Genomic DNA, 14605 nt, shown 5'->3' on the forward strand with positions numbered 1-14605 from the left:
GTACGCGGGCCTCTCACTGTTGTGGTCTTTCCCGTTGCGGAGCACAGGCTCAGCAGCTATGGCTCAAGGGCCCAGCCGCTCCGCGGCATGTGGGATCTTCCCGGACCAGGGCAGGAACCCGTGGTCCCCTGCATCGGCAGGCGGACTCTCAACCACTGCGCCACCAGGGAAGCCCTGGTCACGTGTTTCGAAACAATTCATTTGCCTGTCCAGCTCTCTCATCAGCCCGGGAGCTTCTTGAAGAAGGGGCTAATCTCATCTCTGTGTCTCCAGGGCCTGGTGCAATAGGTCCTCAATTGGTGTTTATTGAATAAAAGATGAACTAAATATGCACAAGTTGTGATGATGTGTGAGTGATTACTAACATCTATTTAACACCTCCATGGAATTCAAACTGCTCAAAATTTGTGTTTCTATAGATTTCATTAGGACAGGACTCAATTTTTGTCTTCACAATCCTCCGGGCAGAGAGTTTCTGCTTTTGCTTTCTGTACGACTGTGAAATTAACTTTTAATGAGAGAGAGAGAGAGAAATAGACACAAAGAGAGAGAGGGGGGAGGGAAGAAGAGAGAAAGGGAGACAGAGAGAGAGAGAGACAGAGACAGAGAGAGGAAGGGGGGAGAGAGAGAGAGAGAGAGCTCTTTTTCTCTGCATCTCAATGCCAAAGTCTCAAGGAAGATTTGATTAACTCAATTCTGACACTAGAACGATCACCACCAATGATCACATTATCCTAACACAACTGTTCCCATAATAACCATGTCGTTGGGAGGAATTCCATTAAGTGAGAATGGGGGTGGGATGCTGAGCAAAGAAAACAACAGATGTCTGCGATAGTCCGCTGATATCAGGGCTGAAAAACAATTTCTTACAGGGTTAGCAAAGCCTTGTTTAGGAAATCATCTCTCTCACTGTTTTGGAGATTTTAATAAGGGCCTCTTAAAGACCAAAAGGTCACCCAAACTCAGAGAAATGCCTTTCTAATAGAGGCATTACAGGCCTGATGGATGGGATACTTAGGGGCCTAAAAGGCTTCTCGGAGTCTTCAAATGTAGGGAGTTGTGAGGTCCTTTCATAAAGCCACAGACCTCTGCTTATTGACATGGATACTTGTGTCACCGGTAGAAGTTATTGGGCGGGTAAGTTCTAAAAGTAAAAATCTGCAAAGCAAATGGTATCTAGAAGCCTGGAAGCACTGGGCCCAAGTCATCACCCAGTGAAACAGGTTCTGTATTTGAGAATGGATTACTTCATGTCTCAGAGTTTCTCTTTCCTCATCTGTGAAAAGGAAATAGATAACAAAGCCATCCTCACTGAGTTGCTAGGAGGATCAAGTGAAACAAAGTGTAGAAAGCCCGGATGTACAAATGTTATTTACTTGTGTTATTTCAGGTAGAAACAGAAAATAATGGAAGGGAATGGTAAATAAGGTTGCGCAACTACTCATATTTTGACGTTAAATTTTTCTCAATAATTAAAATGGAAACAACAAAAAACTATGGGGAAATGACGGTGGTACAGGTTAAATGAAGATGGTTAATGTTATATTTTTCTACTATAATTTTATAAACAACATGAATACACATGAAAAAGAACTAGAAAGGGCGTTCAAATGAAAACTATTTGGGGGCATCCCTGGTGGTGCAGTGGTTAAGAATCCGCCTGCCAATGCAGGGGACACAGGTTCGAGCCCTGGTCCGGGAAGATCCCACATGCCGCGGAGCACCTAAGCCTGTGCACCACAACTACTGAGCCTGCGCTCTAGAGCCCGCGAGCCACAACTATTGAGCCCTCACTCTAGAGTCTGCGAGCCACAACTACTGAGCCTGTGTGCCACAACTACTGAAGCCCGTGCATCTACAGCCTGTGCTCCACAACGAGAGATGCCACCACAATGAGAAGCCCGTGCACCGCAACAAAGAGTAGCCCCTGCTGGCTGCAACTAGAGAAAGCCCACGCACTGCAATGAAGACCCAACACAGACAAATAAATAAATTTATTTAAAAAAAAAAAGAAATACAGCATCTTAAGCAGAGGTGGGAGCATGGAGGTAGGGCACACGTGGGCAAGTTGGCACAATTCCCAATTTTTTTCCCTACCCACAGTCCATTTGTCCTTCTATCTGCACTCAGTCTTCCTCTGGTAGGACTCCCCCCCTCCTATGTCAACATGTTCCAGGGGCAGAGCAGATTGAAGGTTTGAAGTCAATCAGTATATCTGTCAAGACACGTGAAGTCCCTGAGATTTTACCCTACTTGAAAGAAAGCAAGTTAGTCTGCTACCATTTTATGGATGCTGGGAGAGAACATAAGACTCCTTGACAAACTCACACACACAGACACACACACACACACGGTATTACAGCAAAAGAAGCAGCCAGAGTGTCAGCAATTTGCACTGCTCCCCAAGCTCCAGTCCCCACGGTGACAATAAGGGCCAGGTGACACCTGCATACATAGTGGGTGGTGTTACAGCAGAGGAATTCAGAGCTGAGGGACCTGTATACTGTGGGCAAGCAGAGAACACTGTGACCAGCAACGAGTCCGTCTTCCCTCCCCAGCTCCCACCCTGAAAGCTGTGGTCAAACTCTAGCACCTTCACCTACTTGGTTGCCTATGTGACCAGGTTCAGAGCTTCTTGGGAGAAGGACAGGCCATGCACACCCAGCGGGTATGTGCAAGATGCTCAAGGCCATGATTCTTCTGACAGTATCATATTTTCTTGGCCATATACAGGGATGTGCATGTGATCCAACCAGAACTACTGAGATGAAATGAAACCTTTGAAGCTTTTGCTTCAGATGACAGGCATCTCACTTCCCGCCCCACCTCTACCTCAGAGGAGAATCTAGAAGAGCCATCTTGTGACCAGTAAAGTCTGTATGAGAATGGAGTTCACTCAAAGAAAGCAGAATTGAGAAATGGAGAGATCAGGAAAATTGATTCTGGTGTCGTCATTTGATCCACAGTATAAAGCCAGGCTTAAAACCAAGCCGTCTACCTCCAGAGTTTCCATTTATGGAAGGCAATTTAGGTACAGTTTTCTGCCACTTGCCATCAACAGAGTCCTAACAGACAAACATATCAATGTAAACCTGTATTAGTCAGGGTTCTCCAGAGAAACAGAACCAATAGTATATATAGAGAAATCTAGCTCTCTCTCAGTAGATAGATAGATGATAGATAAATCTATAAGGAGAGAGAGAAAGAGAGAGTGATAGAATGATAGAGAAGAGAGAAAGAGAAAATGATAGAGAAGAGAGACTTATTATAAGGAATTGACTCATGTGATTACGGAGGCTGGCAAGTCCCAAGATGTGCAGTTGGCAAAAGCTGGAGACACAGCAGCAATGATGGGGTAGTTCTCGTCTGTAGACCAGGAAGCTTAAGACCCAGAAAGACCCAGTGGTTCACTTTGAGTCTGAAAGCAGGGAAAAAACTCAATGTCCCAGCTCAAAGTTGCCTGGCAGGAAGAATTCTCTCTTACTCACAGGAAGGTAGGGCTTTTTGTCTTCTTCAGGCCTTCAACTGATTGGACGGAGCCCACACACGTCAGGGAGGGCAATCTGTTTTCCTCAGTCCACCAATTCAGATGTTAATCACACCAGAAATACCCTCAGAGGCGCACCCAGAATAATGTCTGACCAAATGTCCAGGCACCCTTTGGCCCCATCAAGTTGACATATAAAATTAACCATCACAACACTTTATTAAATACCATTTATCAAATGTTATGAATGTGCCTAAGTCAGTGATTCAACTTCACGATTTTTATTCTTCCAGACTCTTGAAAAAATGGGGCTGTTTAATGAATCATTTGTTGATTCATTTCATCCAAGGTTTTGCAGGGGTTTTAAGAATTAGAACTCTATTGTCACAGTTGTGTTGTTCCCGAGACTACATTAAATCTGCTAGGTAAAACCTTTCCCTCTGTTATAAGAGCTATTCCCGGACACGCATCTCTCCTATTCCTGAAATAGGACCAAAAAAAGAGCGGGGAGAGAGAATTTTTCAAGATAAAAGACTGTTTGGATTTTCTTATGCTATTTTAAGTTCACAATCCTGTCCATTTGATATTCATTTTACATGCCTGGCTTTCATCACAATGATTATCATTTAATTACATTTTAGCTGAAACAGCCATATGACATTTCAGTGAGATTGAGGAAAGACTGAGCCTCACTTCCAGGCTTTTCTGCAGCCTTACATTATATCTCTGTGTTAACTTTAGAGGCTGCCTTTTATAATACAGGGGCTACAATGTAGAAAATTAGTCTTCTGATGATGTCAGGTACACTAAAAATTGGCTTGATTTCCTTTCTGTTCCACACAAAGTTTTCATTCGTGGTTCATCCAAGTGTTTTTCCCCATCAGAAGCTTCTTCTCATGGAGCCCACAGTCCATCTGCCATGGGACCAATCAGCCCAGAAGGAAAGATATGAATGAATGAAACCTAATTCACAATAGAGTGGGATTTCTTTTCATTCTTGTCCAGTGCATTCCCTCTACCTTGGCTATACAGTGCAAACTCCTGGATGCTCCAAGAGATGCTGAGGAACTTGCCCAGCCCTTCAGTCCTCTTGGAGAGCAGCTGAGAGGAAACGTTCCCTCCTGCTGGCTCCTGACCATGGCAGAGAGACCACAGGAATGGTGAGAACAGGACTCACCATGCTGGCTCTTACCTGCCAGCAAACAGACAAGGTCTCCTCCCAACCTCCTCCTCTCCCTCAGTCAGCTCAACAAAGAGGTTTCCCACCCTGTTCCCCACCATTCAGCCTGTGTCTGTCACATTGGTCAGGGAGAATAGGAAGCTCTAGTTCAGGCTTGGGACAAGCCACGGTCTCTAGGCACCAGCTGTACCTGAAATAGAGCTCATGTATTACAACGGAGTTTGGCTTCTTGTTTCTTTTTTGAATCAGTTCAGAATCTGGAGGAGAGACTAGGTAACAGGTATGATCAGCTCCTTTCAAACCCCAAACATACACCAAGGACCTGGGAGAACTGGCAGAGCTAAGTAGGTTACTGTAATAACTTGATACCAAGTTCCTAAGGCGGAGAGGAGATAAGATGGCAGAGTAGAAGGACGTGAGCTCACCTCTTATTACAGAAACACCAAAATCACAACTAATTGCTGAACAACCATCGACAAAACAAACAAACAAAACAATGCTGGAACCTACCAAGTTCCTAAGAAAACATTCTCAGAAGACTAAAGGCACTCAGAAAGTGGGGACCCATTTTCTCTTCCATTCTTTTCCACATCCCATCAAACATATAAGGCAGTTGTGAGATATTATACACAGTATAAAGGGCAGTATTTAGTCACAAGCTAACACCCTTGAGTTCCCCTTTAGCTCCAGCTTTTGAAGTGCAACTTAAATGATTAAACAAAAACTGCAGTTCATGTTTGCAAAGTAAATGACTATCAAACTTATGACTGATGATCTCTTTTAAAAAGACTAAAAACAATGTATTGAGAGATAAACGAAGACTTGGGTAAATGAGACACAGCATGTTCCTGGAAAGGAACACTAAATTTTTATAAGCATGCTAATGGTTCTCCAATTAAATTACTGTTTTAATGCAGTTCAAATCAAAATGTCAGAAATAGGGCTTCCCTGGTGGCGCAGTGGTTGAGAATCTGCCTGCTAATGCAGGGGACACGGGTTCGAGCCCCGGTCTGGGAAGATCCCACACGCCGCGGAGCAGCTAGGCCCGTGAACCACAGCTATTGAGCCTGCGCGTCTGGAGCCTGTGCTCCGCAACGGGAGAGGCCACGACAGTGAGCGGCCCGCGCACCGCGATGAAGAGGGGCCCCCCCGCTCGCCACAACTAGAGAAAGCCCTCGCACAGAAAAGAAGACCCAACACAGTCAAAAATAGATAAATTAAAAAAAAATTTTTTTAATTAAAAAAAAAAAAGAATGTGCCAGATAACTGTCAACTAAAAAATTACTCACAATCTGAAAGTTGAGAGTTATGTTTTATTTGGTGGGAATTTTTAGGACTTCAAGCCCAGGAGGCAGCATCTCAAGTAACCCTTGGAGAACTGCTCCAAGGAGGGGAAGGGGGGAGCTAGGATACACAGGAGTTTTGCAACAGAGGGCAGGTAGTAGGAACAAAAGATTACCGTTAATTAAACTAGAAATCTCAAGGAATGTAGCGCTTTTCTACTATGGGAAGATGCAAGAGTCTGGGCTCACTGAAATCATTCCTTAGATATGCACCTCAGCTATCCTGTATTTTCACATCCTGAGTTTCCTCAGGGCTCACCGTGGGGAGTGGTGGCAGTCTGATGGCTGCTAGATGGCCGGTATTCTTTCCTTCCTGGGTCCCCTCAGGGCTCACCAGCTTAACATAGGCTGTTAAGCTGTTAACATAGGCTGTTAACATAGGCTGTGGCTGCCATCAGAGATGGCTGCCATCTCTGATGACTGTGAATACTGAAATGGCAGGCAATATTCCATTTATCAAACCACTCCAGCCGTAAACGGGGCTGTCTGGGTCAGTTACCCTGGGGTCCTCCTCATTCTAGAGCTGCTCTCCTTGGACCAAGAGTTGATTCAATTAGCTTGACTTACATGGTGGGTTATTTTCTGCTAGTCTAACCAAAAAGAGTCTCCCCTCACTGATGTTTAGGAATGAAGAGGGCACGTCGACTACCACCATGCTGGTGGGTAGTCGTGCAAAGGTCTCCCATTGTTCTGCTGACAGTATTGTCCTTTGTCACCTTCCCTTCCTCCTTCCCGAAGTCAGCACAGGCAGTGTGAAAGGGACAGTTCAGGAAGTCAGACAGACCAAAACACATGCGCTAAACCAGCTCTCCTTAGGGGAAAAGCATGGTCTAGACCATTATACTCTTAGATAATCTAGTTCAGATAATCAAATTGCCCCGGAAATGGTCACCTCTCCCTTTTCATTTTGTTTCTTGGAAGTCACACCTCTGACTTTATTCTTTATTCTTTCTTGGTGATGGCAACATCTAAGAACAGGCATCCAAATTAAAGAGGGTGTTGTTCACTTACGTCAGTGGAGATACAAGAGTCTCATCTCCAGTGATTGCCCAATAGGTCTTGAATGATACAGGAAGGATTAAGCAGATTATGTAACATGATTCCATCAGCTGAATGTCTTGCTTTCATCATCCTGCAGTTAAATCTTTGCAGCGTGCATTGTGACCCCAGACTACAAGCCAGCGTAAAAAGCTTCCGCTCTTGTGTATAGTGTTTTTCCACAGTTGAAAAAAATTCCTTTAAGGCACACACATTCCTTTAATAGCCATAGGCTATTGACGTTTTTAATAAAAACGAGACTGTGCTTAAAGCATAAAATCTAAATAATGGAAATAGTTATGCTAATAACAATGGCTAACAGTCCTGAGGGCTTACAACTCAGTAGGTACCAGGAATGATACAAAAGCAGTCAACAAACAGTGTGGCAGGGCACTGACCAATCAGAACTGACATGGGTCTTAACCCTGCATTAGGATAGCTGAGGTCTGTTGCCATGCAGGACACTGATCTTGTAGTTGCCGGGTCCTGAGGAGGTGAGACCGGCTGGGACCTGGGACCCTTTGCTGCAATGCTGCAGTGCTTGTACCTGGACACACCTCTCTTCAAGCAACAGAGTTCAAAGAAACTATATGGGACTAAAAATAACGGCATGCAAGCGCAGTTGGGGCAAATTCTGGACAAAAGATTCAAAGAGACCAAAAAAACCCAACTGCCACTTTTGAAGATCCTGAAGCGGAAGCAGGGTACCACGCATGCCCCCGGCACACAACACCACCTAAGCGGTGGGCAAAACACCTACCAGTGTAGGCGGTCACCCCTCCAGCCGACCCCTGGCCACACCCCTACTCTCACCCCATATAAGGAACGAGCTCTCCTCCCCCAGCTTGGGGAGCCAGCAAGCAAGGGAATTGTTATTTGTTCTCGCTCCCCACTGCTGCAGGGGCCCCAATAAAGCCTTGCCTGAAATTCTTGTCTGGCCTCTGATCAATTTTTATTGATTACGGAGGCCAAGAACCCTGGTCCATAACAGAAGTGTGAGGAATCTAGGGGGAAGGTGTCTGTGTTTGGGGACATGTGCTCAGGGAAGCTATTTACTAACTGGTAAGGAAGTGATCCACATCTGAATAATGTGTACAGGTACACCGGCTGAATATCAGAACTGCCAGGCCCTGTGCTATAGCCCCTCTTCCCACCACAAGCCTGTAAGGGAAGATCCGGCACTTATATCCCTTTTACAGATAAGGAAATAAAAACTACAGAGTTTAAAGTTTTGCCCAAGAGCACACAGTCAGTACAAGGAAAAAACCAATTTGGAAATAACTAATTTAAAAACAAATTAATAGATTTTTTGCGGGGGAGCAGTTTTAGTTTGGTAGAAAAATTGCGTGAAGGGTAGAGAGTTCCCATGTACACCCTCACCGGCCCACCTTCAGTTTCTCCCATTATCAACATCTTGCATTAGTGCAGTACATTTGTCATATTTGATGAGCTCATATTGATACATTATTATTAACTAAAGTCCATAGTTTGCATTAGAGTTCACTCTTTGTGTTGTACATTCTATGAGTTTTGACAAATGTAGAAGGATGTGTACCCAACACTAAAATAGCACACAGCATGGTTTCACTGCCCTAAAAATCCTCTGTGTCCCTCCTATTCGGCCCTCCCTGCTTCCCCCAGCCCCTGGCAACCACTGATCTTTTTACTATCTCCATAAGTTTGCCTTTCCCGGAATGTCATATAGCTCAATTATACTGGATGTAACCTTTCCAGATTGGCTTCTTTTGCTTAACAATACGCATTTAAGTTTCCTCTATGTCTTTCTGTGGCTTGATAGCTCATTTCTTTTCATCACTGAATAATATTCCTTTTGCCTGGGTGTACCACCATTTATTTGTCTGCCGAAGGACATCTTAGTAGTTTCCAAGTTTTGGCAATTGTGAACAAAGCTGCCACATACATTCCTGGGCAGGTTTTTGTGTGGACATAACTTCTCAATTCATTTGGCTAAATACTAAGGAGCACGACTGCTGTATCATATGGTAAGAGTGTGTTTAGTTTTGCAAACCTGCCAAACTGTCTTACAAAGTGGCTGTACCATTTTATACCCCCATCAGCAAGTAATGAGAAAGAACTAATTTTTCATATATGGTTTTATAAATTTACAAAGCACTTTTAACTCTATGAACTGAACCTGGATCACAGAAAGACATATTTCTTCAAAAATAAAGCCACATTATCTCTTTGGTATGCTATGGACTTTTCTGTGTAATTATTACTGCCAAATAAAGGCTACTACTTACTCAGAACCTATTTGGTGAATGACGTTCATTCCTTTATGTCTTATTTAACCTTCATAACAAATCCTGAAAGGTAGGGATTGTCATTTATTGAAAAGGAAACTGAGACTCAGAGAAGTCAAGTATATCGCTCAAGATGACAAGGGAATTCAAACCCAGGGCTGCCTGTCGCCATGTCCTGGGTTCCTTATACTCTATAGTATTACACCCCTTCGCTGTAAATTGGCAGGAAAGATTGTGAAAGACTTGGAAGGGAGAAAAAAAGAAAAAGGATTGCTGAATGTCCTGTTCAGTGCATCTTTCTGAGATATCTTCCCCTTTCCTTGTCTCAGAGCTATTTTACAACTCTGTAAATTGTAGAAAACTAGGAATAATGAAAATGATTTTTGTCCACACTTGCAAATCTGTTGTGTCTGGTGGAGTGCAATTTTTTTTTTTTTTTTTGGCTGCTTTGGGTCTTTGACGCTGAGCATAGGCTCAGCAGCCGTGGTGCACTGGCCCAGTTGCTCTGGGGCACGTGGGATCCTCACGGACCAGGGCTCGAACCTGTGTCCCCTGCAAAGGCAGGCGGACCTCCAACCACTGCGCCACCAGGGAAGCCCTGGTGGAATGAAATTGACAATCAATTGCCCTGTGGATAGACTGCTTTTTGTATCTATTTGTAAATTCACTTCAGCATTCCTTATCTGCCTCTATACGTGTGTATTAATTTGAATTCTCCTTGGAACCAACTGAAATACCTTACTGGTTCAGTGATTAATTAATGAGTTCAATTCCTTGACATGTGTTTATTTTATATAGGTGTGACACTCATGATTTTACCCTTAAAAAATTCTTTTAACAGAATGTATTTTGTGTATCAATATAATCAGAAACAATGTCAGTGTTATTTCATTATTATGGTTCCTTTTGCATAACTTAGGTTCATTAGCATACCGAGACACGTGAAAATTCTGGACTTTCCCTAAACCCACCTGACTGACTGGCTACCTTTTTAGATTGATGTTGACATGGTCCTTCCCTCAGTTCTTTCTCCAACGCTACCACTGCATCATCTCTTATTTCCTTCTGAAACCGTGTTTCTCTTTTTCTGCACAATTAAGATTTTCTGCTTACTGTTTCTATAGAAACAAGGGAGTATTGGAAGGGGACTCTCCAATAGTAGATAATCAAGAAGAATCTTAGAATTAAATTTGCCTGCAATACTTCACACACCTCACTGTACGACAGATTATTACGTGTCTTGTGGCTTATTCGGGATACTAGTTTCCCCTTCTGCCAGCCTCAGGCTCATTAGCCATTCATAGTTTTATCCTATTCTGAGCAGGCAGGGGACACTTTAGAAATATGTCTTTTTCTGGATAAGAAGTACTGTCAAAATACTTTTGGTAGAAGAGAAACTTGAAATTATTCATTATAGTTTTGAGAATAATGACATTTTAGAGAAAACAAGATCTTTGGCATAAACTATCTAACCCCTTCATTTGACAGATGTGGAAACTGAATTCTAGAGAAATTAAATGACTTGGTCACAGTCACACAGCTGACTGTGGGCCTTGCTAGAAAGAGGGCTGCACCCTCATTTCCAGTTAAGTTCTCTTTCCAGGACATACAGCATTTCAATGACCTTGGCCTTCAAGAACTCAGGTTAGCTCGGTAGCTAATAATTATAGCAGGCATTATTTTCCCAAACTTCTCTGATTTTATGAAATCATGCAGTTTATAAAAGCTTATTGTTTTACGTACTTGAAGGAAAAATCAAGGGCAAGGTCAGTGGGAGCAAATTTGCATTTAAATGACAACTTGCAAAAATAAATTTGAAGTTAATACCAGATTTTCGCGGTTGTTCTCACTAACAGGACCAGATCGTGTGACTGTCACACATTGCACCTCCCTCCACGTATGCAGGCCCTCTGGATTTTTCCTGGGCTTGCTGAAGTTAGGCAAGGTTGGCCAACGGCTGCTGACCACATATTTGTTTGCCTACTGAATTCAACAGTTCAAGAAAGCAGTCCATTATTAAGAACCCTGCATTTAACACCTCTCATTTGCATTCCAATTATTTTTTTAGTTGACAGGGAAGTTTGAGGGGGAAAAGTGAATAAAAGCCTGGCTTTATTTTTAGAAAACCTTAAGCCTAGAGGATCCCTTGGACTTTCAAGAATGATAAAGAGAAACAGGTATTGCTTAACGCAGCCATCTGGACCTCAATGGTCCTGTTTACAGGAAGAGGCACATAAAATTAGAAAGAGCCAGTGGAGGACAGCATAACCTAGTCAGTACCAAGGACCTGAAAGATGTGTGCTTCTCCCTTATCCAATCATGAGTCTACCATCCACTCTCTGGGAGACCTTCACCTTTCAGTCCCCCCATTGCCACTCCCCAGTTTACACATAGAAGTGCCAACCACACAAGGAAACCAACACGCTTACCAGTTTCCCATCTGATGAAGCATGAAGACAAAGTACCTGCTTCCGTTGCAGATACCTAGTATGTTTTTTTAACATCAGGCTTGGAAAATGTGTTTCCTCTCAGTCATAATTCACTGTGTGATCTGAGTAATCTGGAAACCCTTGGGGACGGTGTTGGGTGTTTACTGTAGTATCAACTGAACTCAATATTAAAGCCCTCCTTGCCTCCTGATTTTTAACCTTGCAGGGGTAATGGGCTGTTTAGTGAGACAATCTCTGTGCCTACGAGGGAAACAGCTCTAGGTAAATGGAAGGTGATGGATGACTTAAAGGGAGCTCAAACACATTTATGCCATTTACCACCAACTCAGCCCAGCGTGGGAGGAACCTCAGTCATGTGTGTCCTAGTTGCAGACTCATGCCACAGAGATGTCTTGTGTCAACCGGGAGTGAGCCTCACACTGGGAAGCCATGCTGTTCATGAGGGCAGGGCTGTTCCCCAACCCATAGGTGGGTGCCCATATCCTGCTGCTGGCATATGGTGCCCCATCATTAGCTAGATGTCAGCTACTCTGGAAAGGGCCTGAGGATAATCCAACCTGGGCTGTGGAAGGCGATTAGGACTGGCTGTGTGGGGATCAAACCAGTGTGCGTCTGGGGAAACCTGAACAGGAGTTGAAGGTGTTAAAGACGGGGGCCCTTGGTCAGCGAGGGAGAATCTTCAGCATGAATGCCACCCCAACTCTCCTCTCCTTTCCTTCCGTGTTGGAAGACAGCTCCAATGTTGCACAATTCTCTCTGTGCCCACAGGAAATGTCAGGGGTTCAGGACCAGAAAAACTTGCTGCACATAAAAGGTAGAATCTTTTTTGAGATTGTATCATGGAACACATTACTCCTCTTGAGATTTTTTCTTTGTTAAAAAATTAATTAATTAAATTTCGGCTGCGTTGGGTCTTCCTTGCTGCGCGCAGGCTTTCTCTAGTTGCAGGGAGCGGGGGCTACTCTTCGGCGCGTGGGCCTTTCACTGCGATGGCTTATTCTGCTGTGGAGCACGGGCTCTAGGCGTGTGGGCTTCAGTAGTTGGGGAACGGGGGCTCAGTAGTTGTGGCTCACTGGCTCTAGAGTGCAGGCTCAGTAGTTGTGGCACACGGGCTTATTTGCTCTGCAGCATGTGGGACCTTCCCGGACCAGGGCTTGAACCCCTTGTCCCCTGCATTGGCAGGCGGATTCTTAACCACCGCGCCACCAGGGAAGCCCTGAGATTTTTTTCAATAAAGAAGGTTTGTTCAGAGTCAGAGTTGACTAGATGATGCTTGACCTGCCCTAGAGGATTCAGGGAGCCTCTAATACCTTTGAAATTGTATACAAAACAGTATTATAGGATTTAATATTCATTTTTCTGGGAAGAGGGTATATATATCTCTTGTCAAAGAATCTCAAAAGATCTGTGACTCCAAAATATTTTGTAGCCACTGCTGTAGAGTTCAGAGGAGCCCAGCCTTTCTGATCATGGCAGAAAGAATCCTGAAAGGTCACTGCATGACGTGGATATGAGGTAACTCACGGCCTGTGCTTTGCCTGGTCCCTGGGTACCCCTCCATCACCCTTTAGCTGGCCCAGGGCACACTGCCTGTTCTGTTCCAGAGACAAGTAGCTAGACCATCTCAGGTCCCTCCAACCATATCCCAACACAGTCCTTGCCCAGCATCAGCCCTGTGAGCTAGCACCCTCGATGATATACCTTTAATAAGGTCACACTCAGGCAAAAGGCAAATGAACCATAATGATGGAAGGACAGGAGCAGATGTCCCAACAGGGCAGGTGTGGCATAGTCAGAAACTTCCGGTGTTATGGGGGACAAGGAAAACACAATGGCCAGGACATGGAGACCTGAGTCCACATTCTGCACTGGCCAGTGCACAGCATTGGGCATTTCATCCTCATGTATTTATTTCAGTTTCCCAATCTGTAGAAAGGGGAAGTTGGACTAGATTCCTGAGGCCTCCCTAGCTGAGGACATGACAGGCTGTGGACAAACTTGGTGACGTGGCCCTGTCTGCAGAGAGGTATTGGCAGAGGAACTGGTCTTCTGTTAGGAGCTGGTTTATTCTTCTATCTTAAACACCAAGCTATATGTTTTAAGACATGTTGGATTTTGCAGTCTGTAGAAGGATTATAATCAAATACGTACGTCCAAGAGTAAAAACATCACCGTCATGATGTCGGTGATGGGTTCTGGGTTAGTTAGGGCCGAAAGCCAAAGACTGAATATTTCTGATTATGATGGGGTGCCTGCTCTGTGGTTTCTGATTTGGAAGTACTGTTCGTAAGTCTCCCTTCCCACCTCCAATCTCTAGTTCTGTTCGTAGCGGATCATATATATTTCCATTCTAGACTCTTCAGCGTATAATCCTTAAGGTGTCCGACTCGATACTTTGGCATATTAGTCATACTCAGGTCCCCTGACATTTTCACTCCAGGCTCAAAGGAGGTCTCTGAGTCCTCTAACCTCTCCTGGATTCCATCCTTCTCATCCCTGTCCCTGTTCCTGGATGTCACATCTCCAATCGTCCGTTCCACCCTCATCCCGCTTCCTCCTCTGGGTGTTTCAATCTTGCCTTCCTTGCAGTCTTGTCCTTCTCCTCCTGGATCTTCTCAGATCTTCCTTATCTTAAACATCAAACCAGTTTCTCTGCTCTATTTGTCTTTTTAGTCACTTTTAAATCTAGTTCCTTCTCCCAACCCACAAATCCTCGGAGTAAATAGCTTATACCTACTATTTCTATTTCCATCTTCTTGCCTCTGCAGTCTGGATGTTCATAAGCTGCCCTGGAACTGTTCCCTCCAAGCAGGGCTTTCCATGCTCTCCTTCCCTCTGCC

The 14605-nt window shown here is 44.2% G+C and overlaps 1 pseudogene; it reads right to left on the bottom strand.

The window, feature by feature from the left end:
* LOC112406677 (glutathione peroxidase 1-like) overlaps positions 1–14311 on the bottom strand; it is a 22495-nt pseudogene extending 8184 nt beyond the window's left edge.
* Positions 14312–14605: the final 294 nt, after the last annotated feature.

The sequence above is a fragment of the Neophocaena asiaeorientalis genome, unplaced genomic scaffold, assembly GCF_003031525.2.
Source record: "Neophocaena asiaeorientalis asiaeorientalis breed wild unplaced genomic scaffold, Neophocaena_asiaeorientalis_V1.1 scaffold59, whole genome shotgun sequence".
NCBI classification, from domain to species: domain Eukaryota; kingdom Metazoa; phylum Chordata; class Mammalia; order Artiodactyla; family Phocoenidae; genus Neophocaena; species Neophocaena asiaeorientalis.